This window comes from Scyliorhinus canicula, chromosome 13 (assembly GCF_902713615.1).
Source record: "Scyliorhinus canicula chromosome 13, sScyCan1.1, whole genome shotgun sequence".
NCBI classification, from domain to species: Eukaryota; Metazoa; Chordata; class Chondrichthyes; order Carcharhiniformes; family Scyliorhinidae; genus Scyliorhinus; species Scyliorhinus canicula.
Window position 1 is genome coordinate 81425505 of NC_052158.1, and position 24254 is coordinate 81449758.

Here is a 24254-nt window from a genome sequence, read left to right on the forward strand (position 1 = left end):
TGAGTCAAATGTGCCAATATGGTCAGTCCTGAATAGGGCTCACATAGGGGGATGTGCATGCGTGGATATCCCTGATTCTGAGAGGGCTGAGGGTCAGTGCATTGTCAGGACTCCTCATCGCAGGGCGGCACGGTGACGCAATGGTTAGCACTGTTGTCCTTCATAGCGAGAGGGTTTTAATATATGAATAGGGATGTTTTACTGCAATTCTGTAGGGCATTGGTGGGGCCACACCTGGAGACTGTGTGCAGTTTTGGTGAGGCCATACCTGGAGCAGTGTGTGTAGTTTTGATGTCCTTATCTGAGGTAGGATGCTCTTGTTATGGAAGAAGTGCAGGGAAGGTTTATCAGGCTGATTCCTGGGATGGCAGAACTTTCATATGAGGTGAGTTGGTTATGATTATATTCATTGGAGTTTGGAAGAATAGGAAGGGATCTCATAGAAACTTAGAAAACAGAAACAGGATTAGACAGGGTAGATTCAGACAGAATGTTCCCGATGGTGGGGGAATTCAGGACTAAGAGCCATAATTTGAGGATAAGTGGTAAAACTTTTAGGACTGAGATGAGGAGATATTTCCTGTGGAATTCACCAGCACAGAAAGTAGTTGAGGTCAAAATATTGTGTAATTTCAAGAAGGAATTAGATAGAGCTCTTGGGGCTAAAGGGATCAAGAGATGGGAATCAGGGTATTGAACTTGATCAGCCATGATCATAATGAATGGTGGAGCAGGCTCGAAGGGCTGAATGGCTTCCTCCTGTTTCTATTTTCTATGTATGCTTCTATGTATGAACCACCTGTGCCAGGTGATACCACTGCGGGCGCCACTCTCACAGTGTTGACATTGTTGCGTTGGAGTGACGGTACTATTTATTCGGTCAGAAGGCGATGGGGCTCCTTCAGTCAGCCTTGTTGCCTGAGGAAGGGTGTTGTCATCCCTTCCTGATGCTCACGACCCTGCCTTTGTAACTCCAACAGCTCTGTAATGACCGTACCCAGGAACACAGCATAGGCATGGGGCTCAGCAAAGTCCTGGGCCCTGGCATCCCTCCGAGTGCTGGATCCGTGGGGTGCCCATGACTCCGCCTGCTGTGGGCTATCAGGTGTGATGTTCTCACCAGTGAGCGACCCAGAAGCCTGACGACTACTTATTCCCAGCAAGGTGTGAGTATCTGCTGGTGGAGGGTGCGGGTATCAACTGTGACTCCTCTTCAATGCTAGTCTCCAAGATGTCTGCCTTGGAGTTGGTCAGGTCTATGCTATCTGTGGGGCATGAGAATGGTCGGCTGATTGACCTTCAATGTAAGGGAGATGAGATTAATGCAGGACACAGGAACAATTATTGGAGAACGACCACTGACGTGAAGCTTAAGCTACTTGGGACAAGTTCTGAGGAGGCATTTAAATGGTAACCCCCCCCCCCCCCCCCCCCCCCCCGATTACAGCCATTAGGTTATTGCGTGCTGAGCGGATCAGAGGCAGGCCGTCACAGACGTGGCATGAAACTCATGGAAAAAGAATTTGGTTGAAGGTATTGAATATATGGTGACTTTTCCCATCGATGGTGCCGGCGGGATTCTCTCAGCTGTCCTCGGCGGGACCGATACTTTGAAAATATATCGGAAGGTTCTGCCCACTGTGTTATTTTATCCTCGTTGCACTGTACCGACAAAAACATGACCATTTCTGATGATCTTCATCAAAAGATGTCTCCAGATTGTATCTCATTTGCAGCTTGTACATTTGCTGATCAAACTCAGAATGGCATTAACAGTCGCCGAGATAACAAAGTGTGAGATTGCCTATAAATAGTTGTTGGCACTATCAAATTGAAAGAGTTCAGCAACTTTTAACAACCACTGAACCACCAACCAAGTCACTTCAAGTCGTAGCCCAGCAGCTGTTTGATCTTCGGAACAGGCTTACATCTGTGCAATAGCCAGCACATTTTTAAAATGACTCAATAAACAAATTGTCTTGTTTACTTTGTCTCCATTTTATATCATGTTTTGGGGAAAACAACATTAATTTGTAACATTACTATTGAATTCAAAGATATTTTGCACCATCAGCAACAGGATTAGCACACGTTATCAATATCACTTGTGATTGATCATTATGTTCGCTGTGCTATATTCTAATCAGAAAAGAAGCAACACATTGGTCTGGATTTTGCTGTCTTGTGTGTGGCAAAGTGATAATGCTCGCAACTGACCTTGAAGAAGCTGCCCAGAAATATGAGTAATCTCTATGGGGTGGATTTTATTTTTCACAACAGTAATTTGATTTGGATCCAGCGACAGGATCCAGAAACAGGAATGTCATCAAGAAAGCTAAGCAGCCAGTCACACTGAAGAATTCTCACAGACAGAAAGCAGTAAGATTATCCTACCCGCATCCTAGTCATTCACAACGCACTAAATAAAGATTAAGACATTTAAAGTCCTAGGCGACTGTAGGTTGCTCTTCCCTTTGAGAGCTGACTGGTGGTGATTTAACATGAGGGTCGCCACACCTCAGCAAAGGGCAAGATCGAGAAGGTAGGGCCTTCATGAATAACCTCAGCCAGTACAGGAATTGAACGCGCACTGTTGGCAGTGCTCTGCATCATAAACCAGCTGCCCAGCCAAGTGAGCTTACTGATGCAATGATCAATTCCATAAAAGAGAGTCTAACCATCTGCACTTGACGTTCAATGGCATTGCCGTCACAGAATGCCAAACCATCAGCATCCTGGCGGCTTACCATTGAAGATAAACTTACCTGGACCAGCCATATAAATACTATGGTACAAGAACAGGTCAGATCTAGGAACTTTGTAGCAAGTAACTCAACTCCTAGCACGCCAAAGTCTATCCACCTTCTACAAGGCATGTCAGGAGTGTGATGGAATACAGTCCACTTGCCAAGATAAGTGCAGCTCCAACAGCATGCTTGGGGTGGGGAGCTGCCATGTGGGGGATTGGGGGGAGGCGGTGGGAGGGGAGGAGGCTGGGGCTGATTTGTGGTGTGGGGAGTTGCTGGCCGCGGGACTCCGTTATCAGGTCCCCTCTCAGGATGGCAGCGCGATAGCGGGATTCCCTTGGAATCCTTCGTATTCCATGCAATGCATAAATTTGCATGGTGTGGAACACTGAAATGCATCCAGCTTTACGACCGCAATGGGATTGTAAAGCTAATGCAATTCAGCTCCGGCAGGAGAACCTGCAGCTGGATTCTCGGTGGCGTGATCCTCCGTTTCGCCGGCAGTGCACTCACGCCTGCTGATTTCCCGATGTTGTTTAGGCCTTGCCGCAACCGCTAATCTGTGACTCTAGCTTGGTCTGATATTCTCTCTTGGCATCCCCGATGGCTTTGCGGAGGTTGTACCTGCATTTCTTGTGTAGGTCAGGGTGGCCTGACTTCAACGCCTCAGACCTGTCCTTCAGTAGGTCAATCTCGCGATTGAGCCATGATTTCCGATTGGGGAATGTACGTACTACTTTCTTTGGCACGCAGTCATCCACACATTTGCTGATGAAGCCTGCGACAGTGGTGGCATACTCATTTAACGTGGTCACTGAGTTCTTAAATATGAACCAGTCCACTGTCTCCAAGCAGTCATGTAAGAGCTCTTCTGCTTCCTCGGACCAGCATTGCACAACCTTCTTAGCTGGATTCTCCCGCTTGAGTTTCTGTTTGTATGCCGGGAGAAGGAGCTCCGTCTTATGGTATGATTTCCCAAAGTGCGGTCGGGGGATGGAACGGTAGGTGCTCTTGATTTTTGAGTAGCAGTGGCAAGAGTGCTGTCACCACTGGTGGGACTGGAGATGTGCTGGTGGAATTTTGGCAGTACACTCTTGAGGCTTGCCTTGTTGAAGTCCTTGGCCACGATGAACGGGTTGTTCTGTTTCATTGTTGTTTATAACTGTGTACAGTTCGTCCTTCTTCACTTCTGCCTATGGTGTGATGTAGGCTGCTGTGATAATGGCTGACATGAAATCACGTGGAAGATAATATTGGTGGCACTTCACGGTCAGGTATTCCAGGTGCGGGTAGCAGTAGGTCGCCAGGGTCGCCACATCCAAGCACCAGGAGAGGTTGATGAGGAGGCTAACCCCTCCACCCTTTGCTTTGCCTGATGATGTTGTGCGATCTGCCCAATGAATTGAGAAGCCTTCAGGTTGTATGGCACAGTCCGGTGAGACAGGGGTGAGCCGTGTCTCTGTGAAACAGAGCACACAGCAGTCTCTTACTTCCCTCTCAGAGGTAAGTCTGAGAAGGACATCCCGTACCCGACAAGTCTGGGACTGGTTGTCTGGTTGTCCTCTGACACAGCCATGCTGGGGGTGGTGGGAGAGGGTGGGGAGGGGGGGGGGGGGGGGGGGGGGTGGCTGCTGCATCCTCTGGGTATGCTCTTCCTTTTGTTTTCCTTTGTCCCTTGCAGTTCTCCCTTTTCCAACTGACCCTGCATTTTCCCTTGGTGCTTTTATCCTCCTTCCTGTCCTACCCCTCCCCTGCTCTCCCCCCACCCTTTCTCTTCCCCATTTCATGACCCGTCCTGTGCCCCCCCCCCCCCATCCCCTCCCCCCCCCCCCCCCACCCCCGTCCCCCACCCACCCCCCCCCCTTCCTTTACAGGCCTTGATGACGGTCTTGGATGTGAAGTCCGAGAACTTCACGACTTCTGGGTAGTTAGAGAAGTAATCGATGATGAGCACATAGTCACGACCATTGGCTTGAAAGAGGTCAATGCCCACCTTAGACTACGGGGAGGTCACAATCTTGTGCTGCTGAAGCATCTCCTTACCCTGTGCTGGCTGGAAGCGTTGACAGGTCGGACAGTTGAGGACCATGTTTGAGATGTCCTGATGGATCCCAGGCCAGTAAACAGCTTGTCTGGCTCTGCGCCGGCACTTCTCGACACCCAGATGCCCCTTGTGTATCTGCCTGAGCACCAAGCTCTGGAGACTGCGTGGAATGACGCTGCGATCCAGCTTTAGGAGGATGCCATCAACCACCGTGAGGTCGTCCTTCACATTAAAGAATTGGGGGCACTGCCCTTTCTGCCAGCCATCGGTGAGGTGGCGCATGACACGCTGCAGAAGCGGATTCTTGGCTGTCTCGTCGTGAATGCTTCTCATCCGACGCCGGAAGGTTGCTGGCCCACAACTGCACCAGTGCTTCGATCTGCTGAACGAATACCGGGGGGTCAGCAGGCAAGGTAATGGAGAGGGACAAGGCATCCGCAATGATGAGCACACAAGCTTCGAAGTCTGAGGTGTAGGAGAATGCGCTGCAGCCGGGGTGTCATTTCATTCAGACCCTTGTGATTGATGTGGACCAGAGGCCTGTGGTCCATTTCGACGGTGAACATCGGCAGACCGTACACATAATTGTGGAACTTGAGGATTCCAGTAAGCAGGCCCAGGCATTCCTTTTTGATCTGGGCATACCGCTGTACGGTGGGTGTCATCACCCATGATGCGTAGGCAACCGGAACCCAGGGGGAGGTGGCATCACGCTGGAGCAACACCGCGCCGATGCCGTCCTGGTTCGCATCTGTTGATATCTTGGTCTCTCTGTCAGGATCAAAGAAAGCCAACACAGGTGCACTGGTGAGCTTGGCTTTCTGCTCCAACCACTCTGCTTGATGAGCTGCCTGCCACTCAAAGGCAGTGGATTTCTTTACCAGGTGTCCGAGGGCAGTGGTGTTTGATGCTAGATTCAGAATAAGCGTGCATAGGAAGTTCACCATCCTTAGGAAGCGCAGCACCGCCTTCTTGTCTTCATGGGTCTTCATAGCTTCGATGGCCTTGACCTTGTCTGTGTCTGGGTGCACACCCTGCTGAGAGAGGTGTTCTTCAGGGTTAGTGGACCAAATGATAACGTCGTCCACATACACACGAACCCCTTCAATGTTCTCCATCACCTGCTCCATGATTCTATGGAATATCTCCGAGGCTGAAACAATGCCGAACGGCATACGATTGTAGCAGTACCTGCCAAACGGTGTGTTGAAGGTGCAGAGCCTTCTGCTGGACTCATCCAGCTGGATTTGCCAGAACCCGTGTGATGCATCTAACTTTGTGAAAAACCGGGCGTGCGCCATCTCACTTGTCAGTTCCTCCCGCTTCGGGATGGGGTAGTGCTCCCGCATGATATTCTGGTTTAGATCCTTGGGATCAATACAGATCCTTGGGATCAATGCGCAGCTCCCTGATGATTTATTTACACAGACCATCGAGCTGACCCAGTCAGTCGGTTCTGTGAGTTTGGAGATAATGCCCTGGTCCTGAAGATGCTTCAACTGTGCCTTCAGGTGCTCCTTCAGTGGAGCTGGAACCCGGCGTGGAGCATGGACCACAGGCGTGACATCAGGCCGCAGCAGGATCTTGTACCGATATGGCAGAGTGCCCATCCCGTCAAAGACATCCGGATATTGCGCGAGGATGTCATCAATACCGGCGTGAAGATCGACGTTGGGAGAGGTCATTGTGTAGACCCGTTGCACAAGGTTCAGGTGCTTGCATGCCTGTGCACCGAGCAGGGAGGCCCTGTCAGGCTTAACGATTTCAAACCTGAGCCTCGCATGACCACTTCTGTTAGAGACAAGCAGATGGCAAGATCTCGATGCTGTGATGGCGTTGCCATTACAGTCCAGGAGCTGGCAGGCTGCTGGAAGGAGCTTGGGTAGCTTTTTGACACGGTGGAAATCTGCCTGTGAAAGAAGATTGGCAGAAGCACCTGCGTCCAGCTTGAACTGGATAGAGCAGTGGTTCTGCCTGCTGATTGGTTATGTCCTGTTCCCTGTGCCCATTAGCTCCCTGTCTGTATCTCATTAAGTGCCTGTCAGCATATCATGACACCAGCTAGAAGGAAAAGGGCAGCTGATGCATGGGAACACCACCGATTGCAAGTTCCTGTCCAAGTCACACATCTTCCTGATTAGGAAATATATTGCCATTCCTTCACTGTCACTGGAATTTGCTTCCTGGTAGCACTGTTGCTATGCCTACTCCAGATGGAGCACAGTGGTTCAAGAAGGGAACTCACCACCATCTTCTCAAAAGGGCAATTAATGACATTGCCCACATGCCAAGAATGTTTTTCCTATTGGTAATGCAACCTTCCATGCCTAAATAGTTTTGTAAATACTTTTGACACTGCCTGTGGGTCTTTTCAAACAAGCATTCAGCCCGAAAGAGCCTAATGCATGTTTTAAGACCCAACCAAGAAACCCAACCAAGAAACCAAGATTGCCCTGAAGTTGCAGGCCTGCTGTATTTGTGGTTACCAGGTCCGAATGTGGCTAATCAGTTGTTTTCAAAGTGAAGGCTGTGCATGTGAAACCAGGATGAACATGACTGCTCCCATCAGCTCTACAAATCAAACCACACCCTGCTCCCACTTAACTTACTCCAACTCTCTCACTGAGAACAGGAAGTTCGTAAACATGCATGTTCAATGATTTCATAATAGATAAGGACTAACGGATGTGATTGTGATATTTATAAAAGCCAAACCAATTTTGGAGACATGTTACTATACATTTAGAATTCACTTCAGATGCATAACTCTGATATCTTGGAGAACAGAGAATCCTGAGCGTGTCGGTACAACGACCTTTTACGAGGTTCTTCAATCAACTGGTAAGAATTATAATACTGCTCATTGCTGTCATTTGTATGATTTGTTCTGTTGAAGGTAGCTGCTTGAATAACCATAATAACACAATAGCCCGGCGACGAATACTATTGGCATGGAGGGACTCAAAGCCCCCGATGACTGGGCTATGCCTTTCGGACATGTCGAGTTTTCTGGGTATGGAAAAAATTAAGATCGCCTTGAGGGGATCTGTACAGGGGTTCTCCCGAAGGTGGCAACCATTCATTGACTAAATCGGCCACTTTCTCACCCTGGACTCCCGGGTCCTCCGAAACCCCAAAAATTTCTACCCCTGGACCCATCACCACCCTTGTTTTTAGCACCCAGGATATGATCCCCACAAATCCCTCCCAGTACCCCCTAAGCATCGGACATGCCCAAAACATGTGTACGTGGTTCGCTGGTCCTCCTGTGCACCTAGCGCACTTGTCCTCTACCCCAAAGAGTTTGCTCATCCGAGCCACCGTCATGTGGGCCCGGTGAACGACCTTAAATTGAATCAGGCCGAGCCTGGCACATGTTGCGGTCGAGTTTACCCTACTCAGGGCTTCTGCCCACAGCCAGCGGCGTGCAGAGGTCTGGTGATGCCCGGGGCAAATCTTGATTGTATGCCCCAAAGACTCAAGTATAAGGCATAATATACTGAGAAATATTATGAGAAAGGAAAACATTTTGAATATATAAACACAGATGAAACATGAAATAAACACTTTATTCGATTTTAATATTAATCAATCAAATTTATTAAGTTCTTTTCCCCAAATGATACCTCCTGTCACAAAACACCTGAACTACTTCACTTTTTACATCAGCTGTGAGAAAATTTTTTTCAATGCTTATTAAAGCCAGGTTGGTCAGTCGCTCCTGTGACATAGAAGACCTCAGATATGTTTTTATTAATTTCAGTTTTGAAAATGACCTTTCACAGCTTGCGACTGAAAATGCAATTGTAAGCAGTAATCTGTATGAAACACACAGCATCGGAAAGACATCCCTCCCATACTGCAGTAAAGACTCCAGAGCATCTTTAGGGTCAGGGGGAACTCTATTCCCTCCAGCTCGAAGGAGCATCACAAAATCAATAATTTTGTCATATAACTGAATTGCAACCACATCATTGTCATAATAATTTGCAAAGTCTGAACATTCCTTTTTAATTTCTCTCTTTCTTGTTCATCTTCAATCACTACTGAATTCAAGTTCAGAAGAAAAGAAAATCGGTCACTGAGTCTTTGAAGACGGACACTGCGGTCTTCAATTTCAGTTTTTAATCTGTTCACAATCTCTACCATTACTCTATTCATTTCTTCTTGTGCCGTCAGTCCACTATCTCTTGCTGACTCTCCAGGCATTCTTCTTCTTCTCCTTGTTCGTGCAATTGGTATTCCCCAATTTTCACAATATTCATTGGCTAAATCTATTGCATTGTGGATAATTTCGTCATTCTTCAAATTCAAGATATGAATAAGTTCTCTCAGATCACAAGAAGCTTCATGGAACCCCATTTTCGGATCCTGCAACGTTTTGAGACTTTCTCCACTGATGATAAAACTGAGTACCAAAAATTTAATAAAGCTATAAACGGGAACTGTTGAATAGAGTTAAGTAGCGATCCTGCATCAGATTTAGTTTCCCTTGAAAATTCTCCTTCCAGCAGGTGTTGAAGGCTTGCAATAACGTTGTCACACTCTTCGTGGATTACTTGCACAGCATCATGGCTAGAACTCCATCTTGTGTCACACTGTCTTTTCACAGTCCGAGTGACAAATGATTTTAACACTTCCCAACGAGAAGTAGATGAAGAAAAAAAAGTAAAGAGTTTTTCTAGAATTCCAAAAAATGTAACAACAACAGGTTGCACCTCACTTGCATGGACACAGGCCAAATTGAGGCTGTGGTTCTCGCAGTTCACAAACACAGCTTTTGGGTTAACTTCAAGAATTTTTTGTTGAACACCTCCTCTCACTCCAACCATAACTGCTGCGTTATCATATGCTTGACCACGACAGTCATTCATGGAAATTTTGTCTTCTTACAATTTTTCCTGAATTTTATTTACCAGGCTGACTGCATCTTTCTTGTTGACTTGAAAAAATCCCAGAAATGTCTCCTTTATTTCTACTTTTCTGTTTTCATCAATATAAACGTAACGCAGAATTTCAGAAACCTGATCTTCATGGGCAATATCTGGAGTTGAATCTAGCATTATGCTAAAATATTTTGCGTCCTTAATTTCGGAAATTATATTTTTCTTGACAGTTTCACCAAGAAGATTGATTATTTCGTTTTGAATTCTGTTGGACAAGTAGGTGACACTTTTTGGTTTCTCTTTCCCTCTCTGCAAGTGTTTTGCTAAGATGTCATCATATTTGGCCAAAAGTCTGATTGTTGCTAGAAAGTTTCCTGTATTTTCACTGACTGTCTCCCCTGGCTCTGATAACCCAGGTATTCCTTCTCCTCGATGTCCACGATAGACCAGATTCTGTTTTGCCAGAAAGGATATAACCTCGACAATCCGTTCAGTTATAGCTTTCCATCTTTTCTTTTCAGCAGCCATTTGCTGTTGAAGTTCAGCATCTATCGTAGTTGAATGATGGAGTCGAACTACAAGGTTCAGGTATTCCCTCATGTGAGCTCTATGAGAAGGGCTTTTCTCATGGTCAGGTATTGTTGGATTTAATTTTCTCCAAGTGGAGAAACCGTCTTCCTTTCCAAAGTTTGACACAGATGACAAATGCTCCTTTGAAAACAAAAAGCAAACAAAACAGTAGCATGCTTTCCGATATGGAGAGTATAACAACCATTTTCTCTCCACAATTTCTTCATTTGTGGAAACTTTATCAAACCACTGTTTGGAAAATGATCTCCCATCCTTCTGAGCAAATGGACCACTTTTATTCTGATATCTTTCAGGGCCATGTTGTAATATTGTCATCTTCAAATGATCTGGAATCGGTTTCTTCAAACAGCCAAAATCGCTTCTTTGCAAAAATATGCAAATATCTTCTTTATTTTCTTCACATGGATCATCATCCTGACAACGAGACTGAGGAGAGAGAGTATTATGTTCTGACCGAGCTGAATCTGTATCAGAAAAATCCTTCTCTGCACCCACATCATCTTTTACTTCTCCAGGTTCTCCTACTTCTTCTTTACTTCTTTTTATCCATGCATCTAATGCCCCTCTTTGATGGGACTCTTCTTCGACTCTGGCTCTCTTTTTTTTCCTGTTCTGTGCTCCACTCGGTTGTACACGAAATACTCATAGAACATAGAACATAGAACAGTACAGCACAGAACAGGCCCTTCGGCCCTCAATGTTGTGCCGAGCCATGATCACCCTACTCAAACCCATGAATCCACCTTATATCCGTAACCCAACAACCCCCCCTTATACTTACTTTTATTAGGACACTACGGGCAATTTAGCATGGCCAATCCACCTAACCCGCACATCTTTGGACTGTGGGAGGAAACCGGAGCACCCGGAGGAAACCCACGCACACAGGGGGAGGACGTGCAGACTCCACACAGACAGTGACCCAGCCGGGAATCGAACCTGGGACCCTGGAGCTGTGAAGCATTTATGCTAACCACCATGCTACCCTGCTGCCCACTCCACGTACTCGTAACATTTCATTTTCTATCTCAAAAACCGTAAGACGCATGAGAAAATGGGAAGAAAATGGTAAACAATCGGTCAGTTGCAGACGGATAAACCATATTTCATTTCTTTGTTCCTTCGTATCAAATTATTTCACACTGATTCTCCACTGATAATTTTGTGCAATTTATATCATAGATTTGCAAATTAGTGGTATCTGTATTCGAATATTAGCATGTTAAGGAATAAATGTCTCCTATTCCGAGATTAAATGCCATAGCAGTCCTCTGATCATCCAGGCTTCACTCTTACTACATCCCACATAAATATTTCATTAAATATCGCCAAAAAACCTATAACAACCGTAGTTGCACCTGTTCTAGAGCTATTCACTGACCTGAGTAGGTAAAAGAACTAATCTAGATGCACAAAAAGCTGAAGAAAAGACGAGTTATGACTCGAGGAAACGCAGGAACGAACAGCCACGTCTGCTTGTTGCTTTTGATGGTTGCACCACGTACATCATCTGCATGCGTGTGGGGGGATGGGGAGAAGGACCATTTTCTCTAGACAGAAAGGGTACACCATGTTAAAGGAATAAAGGGCTAACAACTGCCTCTGCAGTGTGGTGAGCCTCCAAAAATTGATTTATCACCGCTGAAATTTTAAAATTACTATCTTATTTCCTTCTCTGGGGCAGCACGGTGGCCTAGTGGTTAGCACAACCGCCTCACGGAACTGAGGTCCCAGGTTCAATCCCGGCTCTGGGTCAATGTCCGTGTGGAGTTTGCACATTCTCCCCGTGTCTGCGTTGGTTTCGCCCCCACAACCCAAAAAATGTGCAGAGTAGGTGGATTGGCCACGCTAAATTGCCCCTTAATTGAAAAAAATAATTGGGTAATCTAAATTTTAAAAATAAAATATATATATTTTTTCCTTCTCTGATTGGATGCCCCCATCCAATGGATGCCCGGGGCCAATGCACCGTCGGCCCCCCCTCTGCACGCCACTGCCCACAAGCCGTCCTCCATTTCCCCGCCTAGCTCCTCCTCCCATTTGAGTTTCAGTTCCTCCGTCTGGGACTCTTCCCCCTTCATGAGCACCTTATAAATCATTGAGACTCTACACTCTCTTCCTTCCCCTCTAGAGACTATTCTGTCTTGGATCCTGTGGTGAATGTAATATATAGATATATATATGTTAATTCACACTGTCTTTGTAAGCACAGTAGCGCCATGCTACCACTAGGGGGGGGTAGCGCTGGGAGCCCTCAGGAACTTGTACTGGGCTCCACCCTTTGCTCCGCCCATGACTCCTCCCCCTAGTGCAGCTGTATAAATGCCCTTGTCCAGAGTCAGCCTGAGTTCACTACGAGTTCATCAACGGGTAACAGGCTGGCTCTGAAGTAAGTAGATTAAAGCCTAGATTCATATCGGAAACACGTGTCTGGTGAATTGATGGTTCCATCAATTTAATCGACTTGAGAACAGTAAAGATCAATTATGGAATTGGCCCTCAAGCCTGGACGCCTGGAACTCGACCCGCTGGATGCAGAGGCTAAAGAAATCTTCTCCCACTGGATCCGGTGCTTCAAGGCCTACCTGGCTGAAGCGAGCACAGCCAAAACGATGGAGGATCAGAAGCTAAGTCTACTGCACGCGAGGGTGAGCCACAGAATCTCTATGCAACTAAACTCGGCCAGTTCATATACTGCGGCGCTAGCAGTTCTCGATAAAATTTATGTAAGGCCCATTAATGAAGTTTACGCTCGCCTTGTGTTCATGACTCGCCGCCAGCGGCCTACAGAATCACTCGCCGAATTCCTAAGGGAACTCAATCATTTGTCCAATGACTGTAATTACCAAACGGTTACTGCGGCTCAACACAGGGAATTGGCGGTACGCGATGTTTTTGTAGCGGGCCTCAGGTCTAACTATGTGCGCCAACGACTGCTGGAAAAGGGGGCCCAGGACTTAGAAAAGACTGTGGAAGCTGCTACCACGATGGAGGTCTCCTTCCGCAGCCTTAACTCGTTCCCCGCGGACCCCGTGACCCAATCATGGGCCCCCGACCAGCGAATCCCCCAAGCCTGTGCTACGCGGCCGCCCAGCCACCATGCTGCCCCAGCCAGCCACTATGTTGTCCCAGCCAGCCACTATGCTGCTCCAGCCTGCCATTTCTGCGGCCAGAATCAGCACCCGCGGCAGCACTGCCCGGCCCGCAACGCGACCTGCAGCAGCTGTGGGCGAAAAGGCCATTACGCAGCGCCTCGAAAAAGGTGCCCCAGCTTCCAACTCCCCAGCGACTCGCAGTAATCGCTCCCCTCATTCACAGGCCCACGGGGCCCGAAATGCTGCGGCCTATGCCCCGACTCCTCCTCCTCCAGCCACGTGCGAGCCATGGGGGCCGCCATCCTGGAAAACCTCCACCACGCGGCCGGCCACGTGCAACTCATGGGGGCCACCATCTTGGACGCTATCTTCCTCGCCGCCCGCCACGTGCGACGGCCCACGGGCCCGATCGGCATCTCCGCGTTCAGACAACTTTGCGTAAGAATTCGAATTCGACTATGAACTCAGAGGGCAGTCATCACAGGGCCACTCCAGCACAGCTGATCGAGCCGCCGACTACCCGCAACTCACCCTGGACCAATCACGACCAAAGAATCTACGAAACTCGATGGCAGAGGTCCATATCAACGTGTACAAAACGCCATGCCTCTTCGACTCCGGGAGCACGGAGAGCTTCATAGATCCAGACCTGGTAAGACGCTGTTCGCTCCCCGTTTTCCCTGTGCAGCAAACTATCTCACTCGCTTCAGGCTCCCATTCGATCCAGATCCAAGGGCGCACCGTCGCGACACACAATCCGAGGCGCTAGCTACTCGAAATTTAAACTCTACGTGTTGCCCGAACTCTGCGCGCCACTCTTATTAGGCCTAGACTTCCAATGCAACCTCAAGAGCCTCACCCTCAGCTTCGGAGGGCCCCTGCCCCCACTCACGATCTGCAGCCTCGGTACGCTGCGAATCCCCCCCCTCCTCTCTTTGCCAATCTCACTAAGGACTGTAAGCCACTCGTAGCAGGCAGTATAGCCTGCAGGATAGGGTATTTGTCAGAGCAGAAGTCCGAAGGCTACTCAGTGAGGGGTTATAGAGGCCAGCAATAGTCCCTGGATAGCCCAGGTGGTGGTCGTTAAGACCGTGGAAAAATTCCGTATGGTGGTCGACTACAGTCAGACCATAAATAGATTTACGCTCCTCGACGTATCCCCTCCCCAGGATTGCAGACATGGTAAACCAGATCGCCCAGCTCTTTTCCACGGTGGATCTGAAGTCTGCATACCACCAGCTCCCAATCCGCATCAAGGAGGACATCGCCAAAGCCGCCATGCGGGCGGTGGATGAATCCACCCCATTCCAGGTAGAGAGCGACGCCTCAGAGGTAGCTCTTGCAGCCACGTTAAATCAGGCAGGTAGACCAGTTGCATTTTTCTCCCGTACCTTCTCCGCTTCAGAACTCCGACACTCTTCAGTCGAGAAAGAAGCACAAGCCATTGTGGAGGCTATCCGTCACTGGAGGCACTACCTCGCAGGTAGGCGGTTCACCCTCGTCACCGACCAAAGATAGGTTGCCTTCATGTTCGACAACTCGCAAAGGGGCAAAATAAAAAACGACAAAATTCTGAGGTGGAGGATCGAACTCTCCACCTACAATTACGATATCAAATATCGACCCGGGAAACTCAATGAGCCTCCGGATGCCCTATCCCGCGGGACATGCGCCAGCGCGCAGATCGACCGATTAAAAGTCATCCACAATGACCTCTGCCACCCGGGGGTCACCCGGCTCGCCCACTACATCAGGGCCCGAAACCTGCCTTTCTCCAACGAGGAGATAAAAGCTCCCGAATGTGCGGCTCACTCAGTCATTGCTGCTACCGGAAGTAAGAAAGGATCCTTTAAAAAGAACAACATGCTCGTTGATATATTACAGCTATTAAATTATACGTCAAGCTTTTGAAAGCCCCACCTATTTTTGTTTCATGTTTTCTCCCTTATTCTTTGACTCTCCTCATATCAGTGGCATACTATGAAAGAAAGGTAATGGGTGACTTGAGGGTTGGTCTCTGCAAGTGGCAGCCTTTGAGATGAAGGGTACAAGTCTTGAATCTAGGTCCAATACTATCATCTATTTTTCCAAAGCAATCTGAGAGACTCCAGTTGTATTCAATGGAAATAACTTTGGGCGAGATGTAAAATGATTGCTGGCCCATGAGCACAAAGAGGCAAAATAACCTCCTGTCTAACCTTGGAAATGGATGTCAATAGTTGTTCTAAATGAAGTATAATTTTTAAATTATTCTTATCACAGCCGTTGTTCTGCAATAAGAACATTTATGTAATCTGTAAGATTTTGGATTCTGGAGCCACAGATACACAAGATAGATGATGAGAAACTCAAAATAAAGCATAGAATAGACAGGAAGAGTATACAAGACGGTTTAAGTATAGTTCACTAATCCCGGAGGACAAGTGGCAGAGCAGCAATTTAGATATAACACATCAGCTGGGCAAACAGAGAAAGTACAACTCATGACAGCCGATGGCTGTTGCTTCTCAGGTTCCAAGCGAATAACAGCTTGATTAGTGTGAATCCCACTTCAGACACCAATTTGTAAGGTGGCTTCACTTAATTAATATCTATTCTACATGTCTTCAACTACAAACGAAGACTCATGCTCCTCCAATTTCAAGCCACTGATATGAAGCCCACCGTGACTTCAAGATGTCCCAATGCATGTCACAGCTAATGAAATACTTGTGAAATCTAGTCACTGTCATAATGTTATTGATGGCACTGTAGAGAGTTTAGATTTCCATTATGTTCAGTTAAAAAAAACATAAGATAAATTTCTAAAGGACCCCTTTTATGACTTTGTAATGTGCATTGCACTGCAAATTATTTCCTGTGATTTGCAATCTAGAGGGGGCCTCATAATGTTTACATTTTCTTCATTTTTAAACAATCCCAGTTGCTATCTTTGCATACCATGTGATAGTTAGTGATGAACCTAACTATGGTGGTGGGGGTGTCTGCCTCTTCTCTGACAAATTGATTCCCGGTCCATAATATTGACTCTTAAGTCTTTTTATAGTTTGTGTGGAGTTTGCACATTCTCCCCGTGTCTGCGTGGGTCTCAACCCAAAGATGTGCAGGGTAGGTGGATTGGCCATGCTAAATTGCTCAAAATGTTAGATGGGGGGGGGGGCACTGGATTTCTCGAATTAGGGTGTGGCATGGGCCTAGGTTGCATGCTCTTCAGTGTAGACTCGATGGGCTAAATGGCCCCCTTCAACACTGTAGGGATTCTATAATTCTTTGATTCTAATGACTGTGTTCAATGCATTCGGTTGATATTTCAGATTGTTCCAGTACTTAAGTCAGCTGCTATATTTCAGCCCACCTATCAATTAATGTAATGTATTACTCACTGAATATTAACGCTAACACCATGGGGTTCGCTCCCCATTCTGGCTGAGATAGACTTGGGGCCTGGCTCCTCACCCGACATATACTAAAAATTATACGTGCATGTTACCAGGTTCACTGACTAATTGCCAAGGACCTGCAATTGGCTGGGGAAATCAAGAAGAGGATACACCGAATATTTCCATTCATGAGTGCTCATTACATTTCACTGTAACTCATAATTCTCCCTCAACCTTCATTGCAAAAATAGACATTCTGGGCGGGATTCCCCCAATGGGCGGCTAAGTGCCGACGCCAGAATAAAAACGGGAGTGTTTTACTCCGGCGTCAGCGCCCATTCCGGGACCCCATTCTGCGGCCCACAGGGGGCTAGGACGGCGCTGGAATGGCCCACACCGCTCCAGCTGCCGATCCCGGCTTGAACCCGGCGCCGTGGGGACCGCGCATGCGCAGTTGGGCTGCCGCCAACTAGCGCATGCGCAGTGGCCACCTTCCCCGCGCCGGCCCCGACGCCAAATGATGCAGGACTACAGGAGCCGGCGCGGAGGAAAGGGGGCCGGGGGGCCGAGAGGCCGGCCCACTGATCGGGGTTGGACACCCCCACCCACCCTCCGACCCCACAGGCTCAGAGAATGTTAGAATGGCGCTGGCGGGTCTCAGCTTTTTGTTGACGGCCGCACGGCCCATCTGGCCCGGAGAATTGGCGCGCCGGCCCATGCCGGTCCTGACGCATGCACCGACCACGCCGGCCCCTATGGCGCCAATTCTCCGCACTGTTGAGAATCACGTCCCGACATAGAATTTACAGTGCAGAAGGAGGCCACTCGGCCCATCGAGTCTGCACCGGCTCTTGGAAAGAGCACCCTACCCAAGGTCAATACCCTATCCCCATAACCCAGTTACCCCAACCAACACTAAGGGCAATTTTGGACACTAAGGGCAATTTATCATGGCCAATCCACCTAACCTGCACATCTTTGGACTGTGGGAGGAAACCGGGGCACCCGGAAGAAACCCACGCACACACGGGGAGGATGTGCAGACTCTGCACAGACAGTGGCAGCAATTGTGCTATCCACAGTGCTACCGTACTGCCCCAACATCGGTGCGGCGTGGCTCTTTTCGCACGGCGCTGCACCGGTTCTCCGACCCGGTGAGGGGTCAGAGAATTCCGCCCTCTATGTCTGTCCTGAAGTCCATTCAGTGACTGGCATTCCTTTCTCACACTTTCTCACAGAAAAGTCTGCCTGTTTCATTTGTCAAACTGCCTAAAGCGCATTTTAACCTAATGATCCCGCAGTATTTTAATTCAACTACTTATATAATTCAATATAATATTAATTATTTAATCTATTAAATAATCAAAATATGTTTATGCTCATTAACAAGTGAAGAAACACTGGGTGATAAGAAAATGTCAGCTTTAACCGGAGTTGATTTTTTTTTTCTTCTCAGCTCTTGGGCACCGCTATCTAGTTAGAAAGGATTGACTTTGCATTCATGGGCAAAACAATGATTTCTCCCTGTGAATGAACTAATATCCCTGAGTACCACTCACACCAGAAGTATGCATCCTGCCACTGCAGATGGTGAAATTTTAATTCAATAAAAACAAATCTTGAATTAAAAGTCGATGATGACCATGAAACCATTATTGAACGTTATTGAACCCATCTTTAGGGAAGGATTCTGCCATCCTTACCTGGCCTGGACTTTATGTGACTCCAGATCCACAGCAATGCGGTTGACTCTTCACTGCTCTCAGGAATGGGCAATAAATGCTGACCCAGCCTGCAATGCCCACATCCCGAGAATGAATTAAAAAAAAACTAATTTTTAGCAGACCTGTCCTCCACTCCACCACTGCCTTTGTGGAGCCCTGGCAGCGATTGAACCTCACCTCAGTCTCTGCCCTTGAGTACCTGTGGTGTCATCAGCCACTTTTCCAATACCCCTTATCACCCGTCGAGGTGAGATGGAGCCGTGAACACTTTTGAGTTTCCCATAACGTAGGCTGTCGTGGGAGCTGCCCAGGTACATTGTACAAACTTGCCTTAGAGGTACAAACTCTTTTAATTCCAGATTTGTTTTTATTGAATTAAAATTTCACCATCTGCCGTGGCAGGATTGGAACTTGGACCCCCTCTGGGTCTCTGGCACACTAATCCAGTGGCAATAGCACTATGCCACCACCTCCCCCAGGTTCTGATGCCTGGATTATTCTGGGGATGCCCTGCAATATCCCTCAAACTGAGTGTTGCCCATCATCGTTGTCTGCTGTGCTCTGTCTCTATGGGGGACCCACCGGACAAGGTGGACACTGAGGCAGGTGCAGCAGCCTCAGTGGAGGAATCCAATAAAGACTCAGATGCAGAGCCCGGGCAGGCAAATGGTGTGGACGAAGAGGCTTAAATGAAGAATCTTCAGGGAGCAGGGGCACCAGGGAGACCTTGGGCGCAATTCTCCGCTCCCCACGCCGGGTGGGAGAATCACGGGAGGGCCCCCCTACTAATTTCACGACCCCCTGGTGCCCCCTGCGATTCTCCCACCCCCTGCTCGGAAGAATCACTGCTCACCGTTTTTCACGGCGACCGGCGATTCTCCGACCCGGATGGGTCGAGCAGCCTGCCGTTCGCGACCGTTTCACGACGGCGGCAACCACAAATGGTCGCTGCCATCGTGGAATCGCCGTGAGATGCCCGTTTTGGAGCTTGTAGGGGGCCTGGTGGGGAATGAACACCACGACTGTGCTCGGGAGGGGACAGGCCCGCGATTGGTGCCCACCGATCGTGGGGCCGGCGTCTCAATCGGATGCACTATTTCCCCTCTGCTGCCCTGCAAGATAAAGCCGCCACGTCTTCCGGGCGGCTGAGGGGAACGACGGCTACCGTGCACGCGTGGGTTCGAGCTGTCAGCCGTCGTGACGTCAGCCGCGCATGCGCGGGTTGGAGCCGGCCAACCTGCGCATGCGCAGCTGACGTCACATAGGCGCCGCCGTCGCGTCATTCTTGGCGCACCGCCTTGACGCAAGCGTCAAGGCCCGGTGACCGAGAATAACGGAGTGCCGCTCCTAGCCCCCCGGGTGGGGATGAATTCGGTGAGAGCAGCGGGCTCCGAGGCCGTGCTGTGGGCGCTGGCATCTTGCTTGCCTCAGAACCAATGGGCGCCACCATCTTGCCTGCCCCAGGACACATGCAGCCCGAGGGTGCCTGCCCCAGGACACGTGCGGCCCATGGGCGCCGCCATCCTAGCCGCCTCAGGACCCCTGCCTATCGGGCACCTCATTGGGCCGCTCATCGCCTGCAACCGCCGACGACCAGCCACGTCTCACCTCGCTTACGATCGACCAGTCTCGACCGCACAATCCCGTGACCGCTTCGACAAAGGTGAAGATCGGCGGGCCGAGATATCCTGCCTTCTGGACTCCGTGAGCACTGAGAGCTTCATCCACCCCGAAAAGGGAAGGTGCTGCTCCCTCGCGGTACACCCCGCGAAACAAAGAATCTCCCTGGCCTCCGGATCCCACTCCGTGGCGATCTGGGGGTACTGCATCGCCACCCTCACCGTCCAGGGCATAGAGTTCTGTGGCTTCCGGCTCTACATCCTCCCCAACCTCTGCGCTGCCTTGCTACTCGCCCTGGTCTTCTAGTGCAACCTCCAGAGCCTAACAATGAAACAATGCGGGCTCCTAGCACCCCTTACTGTTTGCGGCTTCACAACCCTTAAGGTCGAACCGCCTTCCCTTTTTTACAAACTTCACCTGGATTGAAAACCCGTCGCCACCAGGTGCAGATGGTACAATGCTCAGGACAGGACCTTCATCAGGTCTGAGGTCCAGCGGCTGCTGCGGGAAGGTATCACCGAGACCAGCAACGGCACCTGGAGACCCCAAGTGGTGAAAACCAGGGAGAAAAATAGGATGGTCATTGATTACAGTCAGACCATCAATTGGTACACACAGCTTTAAACGTACCGCCTCCCACGCATATCTGATATGGTCAATCAGATTGCACAGAACCGAGTCTTCTCGACAGTGGACCTGAAATCTGCCTACCACCAGCTCCCCATCCGTAAGGCGGATCGCCCATACACTGCGTTTGAAGCAGACGGCCGCCTTTACCATTTCCTTAGGGTTCCCTTCGGCATCACCAACGGGGTCTCGGTCTTCCAATGGGAGATGGACCGAATGGTTGACCGGTACGGACTGCGGGCCACCTACCCGTACCTGGACAATGTCACCATCTGCGGCCACGACCAGCAGGACCATGATGCTAACCTTTCCAAATTTCTCCACACCGCCACACTCCTCAACCTAACTTACAACAAGGAGAAGTGTGTGCTCAGCTCCCCCTCCCCCACTGCCCCAAGGCCCTCAAACGATGCCTGGGGTTCTTTTCGTATTATGCCCAGTGGGTCCCAAACTATGCGGATGAGACCCACCCACTCATTCAATCCACCGCTTTCCCACTGACGGCCGAGGCTCACCAGGCCTTCAACCGTGTCAAGGCCGACATCGCCAAGGCCGCGATGCACGTGGTCGACGAGACGCTCCCCTTCCAAACCGAGAGCGATGCATCAGACGTCGCTCTGGCCGCCATCCTCAACCAGGCAGGCAGGCCCGTGACATTCTTTTCCCGCACCCTCCATGCCTCCGAAATTTGGCACTCCTCCGTCGAAAAGGAGGCCCAAGCGATCATTGAAGCTGTGCGACATTGAAGGCACTACCTGGCCAGCAGGAGATTCACTCTCCTCACTGACCAACGGTCGGTTGTCTTCATGTTTAACAACACACAGCGGGGTAAGATCAAAACTGATAAAATCTTGAGGTGGAGGATCGAGCTCTCCACCTACAATTATGAGATTTTGTATCGCCTCGGTAAGCTCAACGAGCCCCCCGATGCCCTGTCCCGAGGTACATGTACCAGCGCACAAGTGGATCGACTCCGCCCCTGCACGTCGATCTCTGTCACCCAGGAGTCACCTGCTTTTACCACTTCATTAAGGCCCGCAATCTGCCCTACTCCATCGAGGAAGTCACGGGTATCACCAGAGAATGCCAGGTCTGTGCGGAGTGTAAACCGCACTTCTCCCGGCAAGACCGTGTGCGCCTGGTGAAGGCCTCCCGCCCCTTTGAACGGCTCAGCGTGGTCCTCAAAGGGCCCCTCCCCACCACCGACCGCAACACGCACTTTCTCAATGTGGTCGACGAGTATTCCCGATTCTCCTTTGCCGTCCCATGCCACAATATTATGTCTGCCACCGTCATCAAAGCCCTCAACACCATCTTCGCTCTGTTTGGTTTCCCCGCCTACGTCCACAGTGACCGGGGATGCTCATTTATGAGCGATGAGCTGCGTCAGTATCTGCTCAGCAAGGGCATCGCCTCCAGCAGGACGACCAGCTACAGCCCCAGGGGAAACGGGTAGGTGGAGCGGGAGAATGGGACTGTCTTGAGGGCCGTCCAGCTGGCCCAATGGCCCAGAAGTCTCTCGGCCTCCCGCTGGCAGGAGGTCCTCCCCAACGCACTTCATTCCATTCGGTCGCTTCTGTGCACTGTGACTAACGAAACCCCCCATTAACGTCTCTTTGCCTTCCCCAGGAAGCCCACCTTCCGGGTTTTTGCTCTCAACGTGGCTGGCAGCTCCAGGACCCATTATCCTCCGCAAGCACATGCGGCTCTGCAAGGCGGACCCGTTGGTTGAGAAGGTACAGCTACTCCAAGCAAACCCGCAGTACGCCTACGTAGCATACCCCGATGGCCGCCAAGGCACAGTCTCCCTCAGGGATCTGTCACCAGCTGGGTCCCCACACACACACACCCCCTCTAACCAGGCGCCACCCTCCCTTCCCCCGGCGCACCCCACCCCAGCCCCCGCTCCAGGAAATCCATCCTCCGCTTGCTCCCACCCGGGGATGAAGAGGATTTCGACACGCTCCCAGAGTCACCGAAGACCAAGGCGACACCTGAGTCGCCACCAACACTGCGGCGAGCTCAAGGACAGATTAAGGTGCCTGATCGTCTAAATTTGTAACCTTCTCTGTAATTTTTAAACCAATCTGTATGTATATAGTTTTCCACCACCCCACTGGACTCATTTTTAACAGGGGGTGAAGGTGATAATCTCCACTGTTGTATTGTATTTTGTCTATGGGTATTACGGTAAGGCCCCTGTACTACAGGTACGGGGGTAGATCCCTGCCTGCTGGCTCCACCCAGTAGGCGGAGTATAAATGTGTGTGCTCTCCGAACAACAGCCATTTCATCAGCTGCTGTAGGAGGCCACGCATCTCTGTGTAATAAAGCCTCGATTACATTCTACTCTCATCTCGTCGTAATTGATAGTGCCCCCTATCCAGCCCCATCGCTCCACTCCCCCCCCTCCCCCACCTTACCCCCCCCCCCCCCACAATACGGTATAAATCTGACCCATTTCCAGTTGTCTCTGGCTTTGACAAAGAGTCATACGGATTCAAAACATTAGTTCTCTTCTTTCTCCACAGATGCTGTCAGACCTGCTGAGATTGTCCAGTATTTTCAGGGTTTCTTTCAGATCCCAGCATGCGCAATTATTTGCTTATATCCAGATTCATGGTCTCCCATTCCTTGACTGTTATTGCACCACGAATCCCTTCAATATCCAGGAATTTTGATGCATTCATCTCTCAGTTTAGATGAGGGAATCAGGAGCTGAGGTATACAACTTAAATTAGTGAGAATTAAATTTAAAGCAATGTCAACAAGAACTTCATTAGATGAAGGTTCATGCTTCTAATGTTGAGAATTCTTTTGAATACAATAATGGAAGAGCAAAAATACTAAGCGAGAAAGACCAATGGAACAGTTCACATACTTAACTTTCCTTACGCCGTTAAAGGCAGTAGGGGCAGTAAGGACAGCACAGTGGCACAGTGGGTTAGCCTCACGGCGCCGAGGTCCCAGGTTCGATCCCGGCTCTGGGTCACTGTCTGTGTGGAGTTTGCGCATTCTCCCCGTGTTTGCGTAGGTTTCGCCCCCACAACCCAAAAGATGTGCAGGGTAGGTGGATTGGCCTTGCAAAATTGCCTCTTAATTGGAAAAAATAGAATTGGGTACTGTAAATTTATTTTTTTAAAGCCATAGGGGATTCAATCATAAGGGGAGTAGACAGGCATTTCTGTGGTCGAAAATGATACTCCCGAATGGTATGTTGCCTCCCGGATGCACGGGTCAGGGATGTCTCAGATCGGCTGCAGGACATACTGAAGGGGAAAAGTGAACAACCAGTTGTCGTGGTGCATATAGGCACCAACGATATAGGTAAAAAACGGGATGAGGTCCTACAATCAGAATTTAGAGAGTTAGGAGAGGGAAGTTAAAAAGTAGGACCTCAAAGGTAGTAACCTCAGGATTGCTACCAGTGCCACGAGACAGTCAGAGAAGAAATTCAAGAATAGTCAGAATGAATACGTGGCTTGAGAGATGGTGCAGGAGGGGGGGGTCAGATTTCTGGGACATTGGAACTGGTTCTGG

General features: G+C 49.4%; 1 protein-coding gene across 3 annotated transcripts in view; it reads left to right on the forward strand.

Moving 5' to 3' along the window:
* Nucleotides 1–24254, forward strand: part of LOC119975406 (G-protein coupled receptor 35-like) — a 68734-nt gene that overhangs the window by 38508 nt on the left and 5972 nt on the right. The window contains exon 1 of one of the 3 annotated variants that reach the window (XM_038815018.1): nt 7525–7632. The exons of 1 other annotated variant lie outside the window; for it this stretch is intronic. The gene's annotated coding sequence lies outside the window, so the exon portion shown is untranslated. Of the gene's footprint in view, nt 1–7524; nt 7633–9912; nt 9954–24254 lie in introns of those variants that run through there. One more of the 3 variants, XM_038815020.1, reaches the window with a different exon arrangement.